Genomic DNA, 15,347 nt, shown 5'->3' with positions numbered 1-15,347 from the left:
TTTAGCTAGTAAACACTACCATACGTAAAAAATATTAGACAAAAAAAGGTTAGGTACGTGCATTTACTGAAAGCGAAACTAGAACTAAGTTATGAGTCGACGCGCCTTTTTTAACACTGCGCATCCATGTAACAAGAACATTTAACAAATCTATGCAAACTTTTAGTGGACATACATCAATAGTAGCGTCAGCTGAAAGCGAACACCTAAAGCCACGCGAGAATTCTCATTCAATATTTAGCTGGAGTCCCCAGCAATATTGCTGGGGACTCCAGCAATAGATGCTGGAGTCCCCACAAAAAATAGATTCAAATCTGCAAAAGTTCCTTGCTCTAGAAGGGTTCATTGTAATGGAGTTTATTTGGATAATCTTTAAAGGACTGGCTAGTGTCTACGATGGGTCTATACTTAATGTCTGCTGTACTTCCCTGATGTGGGGAGCTTTATTCTTACGAACATTACCTGTGATGACGTCCATAGCGGAACATCGCCCGACATCTCACTCCGGTTAAGTTCATTTGGGGGCTTCGCACACAGAAATGCGCACACATACATACTGACTCATAGCTCCGTGGTTAATTTCGCAAAATAGGTACAGTGACCATTCTTATCAATGTCCATTTTCCAAATCATCGGAAAAACTGTTTTGTTTAATTGAAATATGCTGAATTAATAAGAAAAATGGAAACGAACGTGCCAGAAAAGCCAACCGTCCGCCGCACCATGGCTTTGAATGGCCCAGTCTGACAATCCTTAGGTCACCCAGTACAACTGCATGTGAGCCGTAACTGCTTCCAGGAGGTCTTGACCCAAGGAATTCGCAGACGTCACGCGGAGGTCGTAGGCTCGACACCCACCGGCAGCAATATCTATTTTCGTCCCCTTTTATTTCCCACATATTTCCTTTACTTCGTTGTTTGTTGACTTAAACAAGAAGCACTGCCACATATTGTATTTCTTTGTTCTTTAAGTTGTAGAAACCCTACCGCACGTTTCTCGAACGCAAAGGGATGACGCTTAGCAAGCATGAAAAACATTTGTGAGATATATTTCAACTTGGATGCTAAGGCAGGTCTCGAAACGCTGGGCCTGTGACGCCATATAACAGAGCAAATTTGCTGACGTCTTGTAAAAAATACGGTTGCGCCTGATGGTCTTGCTCATAAACAAAATAATAATAGTAATTACAATTCTGCTGCGCGTTTCTTCTGGCTGCATTCGGGAGCGGCAGCGACAGAATCAGAGCTAGCCACAACGTCATGACACATGATATGACGTCACGACGCACGTACCTACCCAAAGCCACCTAGAATTCAAAATTCTAGATGGCGCTGACCTACCTCATGGATGCCGAAACTGGTTCGCAGGAACAAGTATGAAGGGGTAAATTACTTAGGGCGGCCGCCGGGCTGACGCTCGCCAGTATTTTTTCTTACTATGGTTTAGGGTGTTCTTATAATCGCTTAGCGCAAAAAGTCATGTCATATCTTCCATTCACATGATTGTTACCGACTGTTACTAAAGAAAACAAAAAAAATGAAATCAAACCCCTTAATCCCTCTGATATTTTTTGTTTTGCATTTTGCTTCTTATGTTACATGAGAGACACGTTACCTTAAAATAAATTTTATGAGCTTTATTTAAAGCGATTTAGACTGTATGCAATATGTACAGGGTCCTGAATATTTGGCTACGCGTGTTCAAAAAAATATTTTGCACTCACCGCTGCACCAGCTGTTCTTGCTCAAATTTTGCATAACGATCGCATATTGTCGATGACTTCGTTTAGTATAACACTTGGCACAATTAGTCGCCTGTTTTTTAAAGACAAAAATGAGAAACTGTTTTCTCCTATGGGAAAAATGGCGTCTGAAAAGCCGGCCCTGGATGGATGGATGTTATGAGCGTCCCCTTTGGAACGGGGCGGTGGCTTGCGCCACCAAGCTCTTGCTACTATGCTGCCTAATATCCTACCTAGATTAACCTAGATTAACCTAGATTAAACAATGAAAAAAAAAACACTATGAACTACCCCGTCCAAATTTTCTGATACCCTATTGCGAACTGTGCTTTTGTACGTCTCCGTCTTTTGTCGTTTCCCTACTTTTCTTCCACCAATCCTCCAATCGCCTCTTACTGATGTCTATTGCGGAGCTGTTTGCTTTACCACTGCTCCCGCTGAACCCAAGGGCTTCAAGGAGGCCAGTGGTGCCTAAATCGACCGCTGGATAGACGTCTTCACATTCTAATAAAATATGCTCCGTCGTTTCCCTAGCTTTACCGCAGCAAGCACATGCTTCTTCTTCCCTCTTATATCTCGCTTTATAGGTGCGTGTTCTAAGGCATCCCGATCTCGCTTCGAAAAGTAATGAGCTTCCCTTTGAGTTATCATAAATGGTTTCCTTCCTAATTTCGTTTTTTTCCCCTTAAGTAGTTACTCATGGCAGGTTTCTTTTCCATTGCCGCCACCCATGAGATTAATTCAGCCTCTCTGACTTTCCGCTTGACCTTCTTTGTTGCTGTGTTGCCCACCCCACAGGCCGCATACTTGCTGGTAAGCTTCCTAGTTCTTTTCCTCCACTGTGAATCAATGTTTTGCCTGTACAGATACCTGAACACTCTCCCAGCCCATTTACTTTCCTCCATATTCCTCAGCCGTTCTTCATACTCAATTTTACTGCGAGCTTCCCTCACTTCAAAACTAGTCCAGCCCATATCCCCTTGCACAGCTTCATTTGTAGTCTTCCCGTGAGCGCCCAATGCGAGGCGACCCACTGACCTTTGGTTCCCGTCGAGTCCTGATTGTACCCCTGATTTAAAGCAAACAACCGCATTTCCAAAAGTAAGTCCTGGAACCATTACCCCTTTCCACATACCTCGGAGGACCTCGTACCTATTGTATCCCCATAGCGCTCTGTGCTTCATTATGGCTGCATTTCTCTTCCCCTTGACTGTTATGGTTTTTTCCTAGGTTTCCATATATCTGTTGCCTTCGTTTATCCATATACCAAGGTATTTATATTCTGTTACCCGAGGTATTTCTTGGCGCTGCATCTCCACTGTCTGTTCACTGTTTTCATTGAATACAATAACACCTGATTTTCTAACACTAAATTTCAAACCTAAATTGTTGCCTTCCTGTCCACAGATATTAGCCAGACGTTGCAAATCACTTTGCTTGTTTGCGAGCAACACAATGTCGTCCGCATAAAATAAACCTGGGAGTTGCTGCTCTATTACTGTACCTGCTTGTTTGTATGAAAGATTAAACCCGATATTACTTCCTTCTAGCGCCCTCTCCATCCTCACCATGTACATCATAAACAGCAGCGGGGATAAAGGGCACCCCTGCCTCAGTCCCTTGTTGATATGAACTTTCTCCGCGCTCCTCATCCCTTCCCATTCAACGCAAACAGTATTTTCTAGGTAAATCTCTCTCAAAAGCTGTATACAATCGTTACCTAAGCCTTCCCCTTCCAGAATATCCCACAAAATGCTGCGGTCTACGTTGTCGTATGCTCCTGTAATGTCCAAAAAGGCCACATACAACGGTCTGCTTTCTGCTTTTGATATTTCAATACACTGAGTAAGAACAAACAAGTTATCATCCAGACGCCTACCTATTCTAAAGCCATTCTGAAGCTCTCCCAAAATGCCATTATTTTCTGCCCATGCTTGAAGCTTTAATTTGATTGCCTGCATTGCTAGCCTGTATATTACCGATGTAATGGTCAACGGTCTATACGAGTGAATTCTGTCTTTCTCCCCCTTACCTTTATAAATTAAATTCATTCTACTTTGTCGCCAACTGTCTGGTATTCGTCTATCTTTTAAAGTTTTTTCAACTGCTTTCACGAGAGCTTCCTTACTTTTTGGTCCCAGTTCATTTATCAGCCTAACGGGAACCTCGTCTAGCCCTGTGGCTGTGCGCTTAGGAATTTTCTCTTCCGCTTTCTTCCAGTTTAAATTTGTAAGCAGTAGCTCCTTTCCCCCTTGGGTCTCTTTCATGCTCTTTTTTTCTTCAAGTACAACCTCGTCCTTGCCTTGGAAGGATTCCGCTGTTACTTTTTGGATGTAATTTATTGCTGCTTCTCCTTCCAGTCTGTTTTCATCTTCGTCTAGGATATGTTGTTGTATTGTTGTTGACTTCCTGCCTAATAATTTTATGTGATTCCAAAATATTCTAGGTGCGGCCTTCTTTTTCTCACGTATTTCTGACAACCAACTTTCACTTTCACCTTTTAATTTTGCTTGCACCAGTATTTGTACCATAGACTTTTTCTCCCGGTATATTTCCCATTTACTGGTTACTTCATCCTGTGGCAACTGCGCCTTCTTTGCCTGCCTGTGCTCTCGAGATGCTTTCTGTCGTTCGGCGATCGCTTCTCGTATCTCCTTGTTCCACCAGCTTTTCGGTTTCTTTTTTCCTTTCCAATGAACATGTTGTTTCTCTTTCCGTATTTCTGTCGTTACTACACTTAGAAGCTCACCATATTCCCACCCCTTACTTGGCGACTTGCCAATTTCTTCCTCCACTCTAGTGACTATATTTGCTATTTGTTCAGCGTTCAAATTTGGACTGGCCATTTTGCTTTCGTTGCTCTCTTTCCCAACTACATATCCCATTTTCAAAATGATGCGTTTATGGTCACTCCCTATGCTTCTAAAACCTTCCTCATCGATGACCATTTCTCTCAACTTATCATGAATTCCTTCTGTCATCAGACAGTAATCAATGGTCGATTGCCGGTTGCCCACTTCCCACGTGATCTGTCCTTCACACTTAGGCCCTGTATTCACGATCACGAGGTTATGTTGCTCGCAAAGGTCTAGCATTGACTTCCCGTTATTGTCGGTATAGCCATCTAAATCCTGTATGTGGGCATTCATGTCACCTAATAGGACTATCTCAGCACCATTCCCGAAACCCCTAATATCAGCGCTTATGCATTCCACTAACTCTTTATTCTTCTCTGTGCAATTTATTCCGGTCCACAAATACGTAACTCCAAGCCAAGTTTCTTTCCCACTCATTGTACCTGATAACCAAAGATGCTCTTGACATTGTGAATTTACTCTTTTCCATTTGGCTCCCTGATGGATGAGCATTCCGACTCCCCCTCCCTTTCTTTCCGACTTAGTTCTGTTGCACTCTTCCCATACATAATTCTCAATAACTGGCGGCTCTTCTGAGTCTCTAAGGTGCGTTTCTGTAACCGCATACACCCCTATTTGTTCTCTATGTAACTGCTCCTCAATCTCTGCCCACTTTTCCTTTCTTCTGCCGCCCTGCATGTTTATGTAGCCTATTGCATGGCGAGCTCTTGTTCTTGCTTTCCTCCTTTTTCTGTTATCGACGGCGATGCTCTTCTGATGTTCCCCTAGGGGACCTTCTTTATTACTACCTACTCTGACCTCCTGAGCGCCCGCGGGCCCCCTAAAAAAGCAACAGCGCGACCCCCAAGTCGCCAGCCCACTTCTCGTGCTAGCCTGTAATTGAAGTGGATCCCATCTCGTTTAAAACCACCACAACTTCTCACTTCCCTGTTTACTTCAACAACCTCGAAGCCTTTCTCTCGGCTCATTTTCCATATTGCCTCATTGGCAGCCATTACGGCTCTTTGTACGTGACTGTCACGCACAGGCACCTCCGGCACCGTGCACACCACGATCTGCACCTGAGGGGATAGCTCGCGCAAGTCGTCCACCCCCTTCGCCAAGCGCTGGGCTAGTCCTGGCCCTTTCCTGTTCAGGACGTCATTTAGCCCGCCTGCTACTACGACAAGGTTGCGCACGTGGGCATTTTCCGTGAGCTTTTCTTTTGCTCGCTCCATGACAGAACCCAGTGTCTGCCCTGGAAATGTCCCTACCGCCACTCTTTTGTCGCCTTTCACCCTCTCCACAATTGCTTTTGAGCACCCAGCCATGTTTGAGTCGCCAGCGATAATCACTCTTTCATTCTCTCCTACCACTCCCTGCTTCCCGGCTTCCTGTGGCTGCAGCGTCGCCTCACTCGGGGCGTGTTGCGCTGCTTCGCTATAGCTACGCCGATTCACCGGCGGCGAGCTGGCGACCGCTTGCTTTGGCTCCCTGCCTCCCACTTCGCCCTCGCTTTGGTGTCCTGACCCGACATTATCCGCTGCCCGAGTCTCAAGAGCGTCGAGCCGCCTTTGCAGTTCGGCGCTCCTTTCTTTCGCCTCCCCAAGCTCGGCCACAGTCCTCACCAACTGCGCGGCCTGGGCCGCCTCCACCTTGACGAAATTTTCAACCTTCGCCTGCAGTGCTACCCGCTTCTCCTGCTCCTCCCTCAGGTTTGCCTTAAGCTCTTCAAACTTAGCCGCCCAATTCTCTTCCAGTTTTTGGACGGCTTCCCTGACGCCCTCGCACGACCTGCACGTGAAGCTAGACCCCACCGCGTCTGCTAAATTCTGGAAATTAGTCTCGTCGAGGAAGCACCAGCGCAGGTACTCGTCGCACTGCACTTGCTCCCCGTCCCCCGCGGCCTTCACGTTTTTCGATTTCATCGCTAGGCCTACGTCCCTAGGCCCAACGAGCAAGTTCGCCAAATCACTCACGCAAACCCGACCTCGACCGCTATCCCAAACAAAAACAAAGAATTATCACTCCCTACTCCATGTAAGAATCCGAAGAGCTAGCTGAAAGAACTACCCCCTAGGCCTAACGGGGGAGCCGCCAGACCTAGACAAAGCCGGTACGTTTCCTACTCCTACCAAAAATTCGAAATTTGCGCCCCTACTCCACGCAAAAGAAAACACTTCAAAACACTAGCTAATAAAGATAAAAGAGTACTTAGCTACGAACGAAGTCGCTGAAGCCTCGTCCACAGGAGCGTCCGCGAGCCACGACCAACCACTCGAGCGCGAAAAGCCACAGCCCTGGCACAGACTTGTGTCGCCGCCTGCCGGCAGCAGCAGGAAGGAGCTGCTGCCACGTAAGCGGCCGATTTCAAGGTGCCGTTTCTGCGAAGCAGCTCCTTCCTGCTGCTGCCGGCAGGCACCGACACACGTCTGTGCAAGTAGTGTTACTGCATATTCTCCCACATGCAGGAACATACCTGGAGAGGTTAACAGTGGAAGGGATGCCATGCTACTCGATCAGGTCAGATGTTTAGGGATGAAAGAATGCGAGTACGTGAGATAAGAAAAAAAATCATGCAGAAACTTCCCTGGGAGTTGTCTAAGTATGCGTAAGCATTGTGCTGCTTCCTCATCTCCACGCATCCCGGGGTCATTATCAATGTTATGAAACTAGATTCGAGCAGTACAAACCCTTATCAACCCTCATCGGTATTTATCAACCTTATCGGAATATATCCGACCCTTATCAACTCTTATCGGCTGTTATCAACCTTATCGGACTCGATGCGAGCCTTATCAGCCCTTATCAATCGTTATCAACCTTATCACAATCGACCCGAGTCTTATGAACCTTTATCTGTTCTTAGGTAACTTATCGGATATCATTCGACCCTTTTCAACTCTTATCGCTGCTTACTAAGTTTATTATAATTATTCCAACCAATATAAGCCCTTATCGCTCCTTAGCACATTATCCATCCGCGTCGAACCATTATCAACCGTGATGTGACCCATATAACACCCCATCACTCCTTATCAACTCATTGCTTATCTGTTTGCATTGCGCGACGAGCACATGAGTCCTCAGAGATCGGTGGCACTTCGGTGGGTGAAGAAACGCCCCAACGGAAGGCGCATCCAGCGACCACCGAAACGCATCGGGGATGTGCCATGTTTGGCACTAAATTTTGGCAAAATCGAAATTTTCCTGACGCCTACAATGCTCCAAGACAGCTCTACATGTGGTCCTAGAGATCGCCTTGAATTTATTCCACCACCACCAATACCCAGTCTTTCAAAAAAGCCTTCATAGAAAATGTTCTCCTATGACATTTGTTCTGTACCACAGACCTGCAACACATTCATGTGGTTTAGATATATATTCTCCTTTTGCAAGCATGAAGCAATAAATACCACGTAAAGAAAAACAAAGTCGGTGTTTAGCCCATTGGGCAAGACACTCGGCTTCGGAGCGTGGGGTCGTTGGTTCAAAACTCCCCGCCGGCAACGCTTATTTTTTCATTTCGAATTTCGTTTGCTTCATACATTGTTTTCTTTATCGCGATTAGTCTTGAGTGACGGACGGGACAGGTTTTCTCGTTGGGTATGCATAGAAATGCCTATGCGCATTTAAAACGAATCACGCGCGCCCACCCGCTAATAGAAATGATCCCACACAAAAGTCATCTACAGAGTTTCATTGGGCACGAAGCCTGTATGCCGCAGGAATATGCTGTAAGCGCCTTGGTGGGGCGCAGTTGAAATTTCGGACTTCGCCTAGGGGGTGTGCGAATGTTCGAAACTTTCGAATTACCAGTCGAAGAGTGTCGTGTTCGATTCGGTTTTCGAATCGAATAGCCGCAATTTGTAAACCAAGAAGAACCGGCGTTCCTGTTTTATTGACCTTGATTCCAACCGAAGTAAGTGTAAGATAATTTTCTTTTTCCTGGTTCTTACTTTCTTACGCGCGCTTTTTCTTTCTGTTCTTGCTTGTTATTCTTGTTAGTTTTTATTTTTTAAGCGTCTCCGTGCGAATTGTGCGCGCACGTGTATCAAACATCATTTGCAAGTACAGCTCATATGTCTTGTAGATTTATGTTTCGAGCTGACAGTAATTCTAAAAAAACAAACACACAAACAAACAAACAAACAAACTACATGATCGCAGTGTCGTGACGTTGCCGCTTAAGAAATGTCAGTAACGACGAACCTATGCGCTTGGCTTCTCCCCATGACTACTCTTATTGCGGAGAAGACAGCTTTCACGACGCGCTTGATATTTCAAGTTTGAACGCATGCAGTCCAGAGAGGACTGCATGCGTGAGGGTACAAAGGCCCGCAGCTTCGGCAGTGCTTTCGAGGTGGGCTCACGCGTGTTGACAACAGCCCAGAGGACACTATGGCGACGCCCACAGAAATCGACAAGGCAAACCGACAACGCTCTTCCCTGTCGGAAAGCGGTAGCGTGAGCTTATTTGACGGGATGGATGACGGCTTGGTGTGAATCAGGCCTAAAAAAAAAAAAAAAAAGTCATTGAAAATTTTAGAGTTGCGATAAGCTTTTCACTCATGTATTATCTATTTCCGTTTATAAAAGTCTACTCCAAGGCAACCGAAGTGAAAAAAAAAAGAAACGCTTTCTGTTGGATTTTGTGATTGCGCAGGTGATCATTTTTAAATTTACCGAAATCTTTAGAAATCGCCCGTTGCAGGTAACGTAATTCTAGTCACTGAACTGGAGTGTTTACAGCCGACGTTACTTGCATCATAAATTGGAACACGTATTCAATTGATTAAGAAATACTAATTATAACTTCACAATTAATTACTTTACGGCGCATATTGCAATTTACGAATTGTAACCAGCGAGTTTACAAGGCGAATCCACTTGGAACGAACGTGCACAGTTGCAACAGTTTGGAGACTGTGCGTCATTAAACTCGCAGTAAAAATGCACTGTTGTGCCACTTACTTGTTTAACGAAACGCTTTTCCTAAGTATTAAAGCACGAAAGTAACTGGAACGCGCAGCCATTTGGTCCCACACTTAGGAAAATAATATCTCGAAATTACATGGCGTCCTCCTGGAGATTCAAGTGGATACGCATTGCAACCACATCGGCTACGATTTGTAAATTGCAATATGTGCGGTATAGTAAATAATTATGAATTAGTGAACTTTTGTTAATTAGATTGAATAATTGCTTCGATTTCTGGTGCTAGCAATGTCCGCCTCTTCGATTAATCCAAAAGTACAAGAATTATGTTATCTGCCACAGGCGAGCTTTAAAAATTCCGGAAAACTTGAAAAATGATCATTTCGTATATTGGCTGTCACATGAGGCTTTTTACGCCTTTCTCGTGGAAAAGGGAGAAACCACTGGCAGACATTGTTCCTAAATCTATAGATAGCTAGCACGTGACGTCACGGACAGCTTTTTCACCGTGCCGGTTCACAAACATGGCGCATAGGATGACGTCAGCGCAAGCCCTATATATATATATATATATATATATATATATTGTTACGGAAAGATGAAAGAAGACAGAGAGGAAGAAGAAGATCGCGAGACGCTGGCTGTTGCGTGTGACTAGTCGTGGCATGCTGAACGTCGAGTCATCCAAACAGGAGTGGACAGAATGCTCCGCAAAGGGGTCATCGAACCACCAGCCAGCCCTTGGGCTTCGCCTGTCGTCCTTGTGAAAAAGAAATGTGGTGCCTGACGTTTTTGCGTCGATTATCGCCACTTAAACAAGATCACGCGAGAAGACGTGTACCCACTACCACGCATCGATGACGCCTTGGACTGCTTGCACGGAGCTAAATACTTCTCGTCCATCGATCTTCGATCCGGCTACTGGCAGATTTCAGTTTATGAAATGAACCTCGAGAACAGGGCCTTCATCACGCTGGATGGTTTATATCAGTTCAAAGTCATGCCATTTGGCATATGCAATGCTCCTGCGACATTTGAACATATGATGGACTCTCTTCTGCGAGGCTACAAATGGACCACCTGTCTCTGTTACCTTGATGACGTTATTGTTTTTTATACCACGTTCGGCAGCCACCTTACCCAAGTCGCTGCCATTCTTGCGGTCTTCCGAAAAGCCGGCCTCCAACTGAACTCCACGAAGTGTCAATTCGGGTGCCGTCAGATTACCGTGTTGGGACACCTCGCTGACACATCCGGTGTCCAACCAGATCCGGAAAAACGTTCGCGCCATACGCAGTTTCCCTGTGCCACGTTCTGCTTCTCACGTGCTCTGCTTCGTCGGCCTGTGTTCTTACTTTCGCCGTTTCGTCAAAAACTTCGCCGACGTTGCTCGGCCTTTGACAGATCTTCTAAAGAAGAACACGCCGTTCTCATGGGGCCCTGCGCAAGCTCAGGCGTTCGCCGCTCTCATCGGGTGTCTGACCACCCCTCCCATACTTGCCCACGTTGATCCACCGACCGAAGTCCACACTGACGCAAGCGGCCACGCCATCGTCGCTGTTTTCGCTCAACAGCAGAATGGTACCGAGTGCGTGATAGTTTACGCGAGCCGCCTGCTGTCACCGGCCGAGAGAAATTACTCCATCACCGAGCGGGAGTGCTTGGCTTTAGTTTGGGCTGTCGCCAAGTTCCGGCCATATTTGTGCGGCCGCATGTTTTCGGTCGTTACAGACCGCCACGCCCTCTGCTGGCTGTCTTCCCTCCGGGACCCCACAGGACGGCTTGGTCGCTGGGTTTTGCGGCTCCAGGAATTTTCATTTGTTGTGAACTGTAAGCCTGGACGTCTGCACGAGGACGCTGACTGCCTCTCGCGTCACCCCGTGGATCCTCCCGCTCCTGTTGCGCATGATCCGGTGACCTGCGTGATGGCTTTGACATGAGCGACGTGCACGCTGAACAACAACGCGACGCATCCTTACATCAGCGCCAGAGTGCAATCTGGCAGCACCGACGGCACGTGCCGCATGTTCGGGCCTTACGGCATACAGGGCCTTACGAAGTCCTACACCAAGTAAACGACGTCAATCACGAGATCGCGCCGTTACAGCTTCATCCATCCTCAAGTCCGCCGCCTGTTGACGTCGTGTACGTTTCGCGGCTGAAGCCATACTTCGCTCGCAGTTCTTCGCCTACCATGCGCCGAGACGGCGCTTCACCACCCGGCGGTCCTGTTACGGAAAGATGAGAGAGAGGAAGAAGATCGCGAGACGCTGGCTGCTGCGTGTTGCGATTAGTCAGCCATTTTTAACCCCATCGACTCCAACGTTGATCGACTCTGTATATACTTTGTAAATACAGTCTTATATCCCCGTAACAATATATATATATATATATATATATATATATATATATATATAGATAGATAGATAGATAGAGAGAGAGAGAGAGAGAGAGAGAGAGAGAGAGAGTTTTAAATCTCTGTAGTTGGCCTCCTTCCCAACGAATGACTGATCCCAGAACTGATGAGCAAAACGTGAACAAGGTGAATGCAGGAGCCAACGTTTCGACAAATGGACTTGTCTTCTTCAAGGCGACGTACGCTTTCCTCGCCACAGTATATTTAGGTGGGGTTCTTCTAAAGGAGAGAGGGTGTGAGGCGGGAGGGTGCGGAAACGAGGGAAGGTGTGTTAGCGTGTCGAATTGAGAGTAAAGGAACACTGTGCGCAAGGTCAAAGCCAGGGCCATATTACATTAGTTCTTTACATGAAAATTAAAAGCACCGCAAATAGTTATACACATGAAGTCAAATCTAGCTTCACTTGTACAAGTTCGGATGTGATTTATATGCTTGAATGTTCCTTCTGTAAGAAACAATATATCGGTGAAACAGGACAATGAACGTCAGATTAAACGGACGTCGCGTGGACACAGCTAAAGAGCTTCCCAAAGCCGTCGCCGAGCATTTCAACCAACCAGGTCTTAACTTTGACGAACTTAAACTCTACATCTTACAGTCAAATTTCCGTTCTGAACGAGAAAGAAAATAGAGAGAATCATACCTTATCCATAAGTTCAAGACATTGCAAGCAATAGGCATAAACGTTTCAGAGGGAGCTTTAGAATCTATTCGCTATGCTAAACTTCAAGCTATAGGCAACACTTTGATTTCTTATCGTGTGCTCCCCCCACTTCTCTCTCTCTCTCTCTTTTTTTTTTTCAGCCGGCGTGTCAGACGCCCTTGACACGCCGGCTAATACGCGTGCGTTGACAGACCGGGGAGGGGGGGGGGGGGGGCGGCTGGCTTTGACCTTGCGCACAGTGTTCCTTTACTCTCAATTCGACGCGCTGACACAACTTTCCTCGTTTCCCCACCCTCCTGCCTCACACCCTCTCCCCTTTAGAAGAACCCCACCTAAATATACTGTGGCGAGGAAAGCGTACGTCGCCTTGAACAAGACAAGTCCACTTGTCGAAACGTTGGCTCCTGCATTCACCTTGTTCACGTTTTGCTCCATCATCTTGAATTTCCATCTCCCGCATTCCCCGTCTTTTCCCTGGATCCCAGAACTGTTGGGTTTCGGTGATCTGACGAGAGTCCACGCATTCACTGTGACGTGGTCGATCACCGGCCCTGAAAATAAACATGCGCACAGTCGCGAGCGACAGCTTGAACGCGACGCGTCATCAGCAAGATAATTAAGGTTCCTTCTGCACAGCTTCGCAACGTGGAATTGGTTCAATACATTGCATTGCTCAGATACGCACAATATGGGCTGTTGCACTTGATTTCAGCCGGCATGACCAAGCTGAAAAGACTTTTTCCCCTCGAGACGAGAGACCAAGCTTTATTTCAAAACAACTCTTAGCCCGAGTTTAGCCGAGTCCTCGGTGATGAGTCCATCTGTCCGGATATATATGTATATACTGATGTGGTCGACGTGGGCTACCAGCAGTGGCCATAGTGTAGGGCGCACATCTTACGGTGGAGGTGCCCAGCTCTACCGGGTGTAAGGAAACAATCGGCAGAGAAGGCTGTTCGAGCGAATATGAAAAGTGTGATGATAGTGCTCCAAAGACACCATTAGTATCCAAGCTTCTGCTCGCGAGTGTACGCACGTTTGCAAGTCAACTCGTCTGAATCAACGTTGTGCTTCGTTTTCATTTTAGCTAGGCACGTCCCCGGGTCTTCGCCTTGGCGAGGCAGACCGATCTGAAGGGTTTTACTACACGGTGTCAACTACCTCGCAGAGCTAGGCGAAAGGCAAAAACTTTCGTGTACTCTAGATACACATTTAATGACTCCAGGTGGTCAATATATTGCGGTGACCCCCCTCCCCCAATACTCATAAGCAGATTGTGGTTTTGGCACGTAGGAACACAGAAATTGAATGTTAAATTATAAATTAACGATTATTATTACTAATGCGATTAGCGTTCTTATGGTACTCTATGCACTTTCCGGGATATATGTCTGTCTACAGCAGTTTTACTAGGTACTTGCCGCTGTTCAATGAACTAGCTCTTTGATGCCAACTTGGAGCACTGGATATGACCCACTTGGCCTGTGCCGATCCTCAATGATCCCGACGCCAACTTCAATCAATGGATATGCGCCACGAGGTATGTGTCGCCCTTCAATGACAAAAAAAGAAGCTCCTTTAAAATTTCTCCGCTGCTCAGCGGAATCGGAACTGCGCACGCGCAAGTTTCGCGGCAGTGCCCCTAGATGACGCAGTGTGTGCTAACATTTTCAATCTCATCATAATAAATCACAATCACGCCACCGTGGGCAACGCCCTTAGTCGACACCCATCCATGAGTAACGTCACTGCTTGCGCCTTACCGGTGGGCGAGCACCAAACGAACGTCCTTATCCATGGCCTCCGAGATTGCGCGCGCAAATTTCGGAGGCCATGTGTCAAGCCGAGATCTAGGTGGCGCCGGACGGTGAGGCGCGTTAGAGTTACTGTATATGCTACCGCAGGTAGCTACCTGTGGTAGCATATACAGTAACTCTAGGCGCGTAAGCAGTCGCATCACCCATGGGCGCCTATTTGCGCTCTTCGGCAGTTTCGCTTTTCTGCGTGAAACTGGCCGGAATAGGCTGTAAGATTGAGCAGGCTCAAATTTATGCATTTCATGAAACGGTTGTGAGCTCCTCGGATGGCAGGCTTCAGGTCTTTTGAGTTCATTTGCATAACCATTTTGGTTAAAGACGAATCAGGCAAATTTGCATTATTGCTTGTCTAATTACAACGTCGAGTCATTTTAAAATGTACGAGACTCTGCGGTGAACGCAATCCGGAGGAAATCATTGAATTATCTAACCTTGCTAATCTTTAAGGAATTTCGAAGTATTTCGTGAAACACCAAGGTATACTGCGTGTCCCCTGTACCTTGTGCCAAAATGTAAAAATATGCAAATGCCACGTATAGATCGACAGAACCAAGTTACAGAGGCTAGAAGGTTTTTTAGCCTCTATAACCAAGGTATACTGTTTACCGCCGCTTAGTTGGAGCCAGTAAGACAATTTTTTGTATCTCGTCTAATTACATAATCAAACAACGTACTGTTCAAATATTATATTCAGTACGAAAGCGCAAATAAAAAAAATTGTAGACAATCCTAGAAACTTCAAGATCCAAATTTCCGTTGCTCAATACGTGCTACGTAAGTTTTTTTCCAAGCCTGAATGAGAACCTGCGAAACAAAAAAAAAAAATGAACAAGAAAATACCGCGCGATGCTGTTTCTTGCCACAAAATTGTCAGCGCGTTCACACGAACGCAGCGTGTCTCATCGCGTTAACCTTG

The sequence above is a fragment of the Dermacentor variabilis genome, chromosome 9 (assembly GCF_050947875.1).
Source record: "Dermacentor variabilis isolate Ectoservices chromosome 9, ASM5094787v1, whole genome shotgun sequence".
NCBI lineage: Eukaryota > Metazoa > Arthropoda > Arachnida > Ixodida > Ixodidae > Dermacentor > Dermacentor variabilis.
The sequence above is the reverse complement of the archived record's forward strand: the minus strand, read 5'-3'. Positions refer to the sequence as shown.